The sequence below is a fragment of the Doryrhamphus excisus genome, chromosome 1 (genome assembly GCF_030265055.1).
Source record: "Doryrhamphus excisus isolate RoL2022-K1 chromosome 1, RoL_Dexc_1.0, whole genome shotgun sequence".
Classification (NCBI taxonomy): Eukaryota; Metazoa; Chordata; class Actinopteri; order Syngnathiformes; family Syngnathidae; genus Doryrhamphus; species Doryrhamphus excisus.
In genome coordinates this window covers 10,129,502-10,130,786 of record NC_080466.1, presented here as the reverse complement: position 1 = coordinate 10,130,786, position 1,285 = coordinate 10,129,502, and positions in this window count along the sequence as shown.

Here is a 1,285-nt window from a genome sequence, read left to right as displayed (position 1 = left end):
GTGGGGAGTTTCAGGGATATGTTCGCTCAGAATGCTGTTTATCGGCAGACCACTCCAACCAACATTCATTCATTCATTTTCTACCGCTTTTTCCTCACGAGGGTTGCGGGGGTGCTGGAGCCTATCCCAGCTGTCTTCGGGCGAGAGGCGGGGTACACCCTGGACTGGTTGCCAGCCAATCACAGGGCACATATAGACAAACAACCATTCACACTCACGTTCATACCTATGGACAATTTGGAGTGACCAATTAACCTAGCATGTTTTTGGAATGTGGGAGGAAACCGGAGTACCCGGAGAAAACCCACACATGCACGGGGAGAACATGCAAACTCCACACAGAGATGGCCGAGAGTGGAATTGAACCCTGGTCTCCTAGCTGTGAGGTCTGCGCGCTAACCACTAGACCGCCGTGCCGCCCACCAACCAACATATTCCAACCAACATCATAATATTTAATAAGTTCACTATTAATGAATTCACCTCGATTTCCTCATAATATTACATGATTCTCATTATATGCTGACTATATTTCCTAAAGATGTCCGATAGGTTTCTGTTTTCCAGACAGAATATTAGCATGAAAACTGATCATATTGGTATCGGTTTAACTGACCTCATCAAAAAATGTGCCATGCTCCACAAAGCAAGAAGCGGTGTGGAATTATTCCCAAGTTTCGCCTTTGAATTATAAATATGCAATTCTATATGCAATGTCTATAAGTGTAACCTTTTGCTGTTTGAGCGTAATTAGGCTCCACCTAAATGGTAGCGCTGACTACTAATGAGAAACATGTACCACTGCACGTGACCGGAGTGCAACCAGACAGGAAACAGAAAACCAAAATAAGAGCACAAGAAACAATGTAAAAAAAAAAAATTAAAGGAAAAACTAAACTAAGTCAGGCGGCACGGCGGTATAGTGGTTAGCGCGCAGACCTCACAGCTAGGAGACCAGGGTTCAATTCCACCCTCGGCCACCCTCTGTGTGGAGTTTGCATGTTCTCCCCGTGCATGCATGGGTTTTCTCCGGGTACTCCGGTTTCCTCCCACATTCCAAAAACATGCTAGGTTAATTGGTGACTCCAAATTGTCCATAGGTATGAATGTGAGTGTGAATGGTTGTTTGTCTATATGTGCCCTGTGATTGGCTTTGGATAGGCTCCAGCACCCCCGCGACCCTCGTGAGGAAAAGCGGTAGAAAATGAATGAATGAATGAACTAAACTAAGTCCAAGTGCTGGTTAGGCGTCTTCTTCCAATACTTGGAATCTAACATCACATCC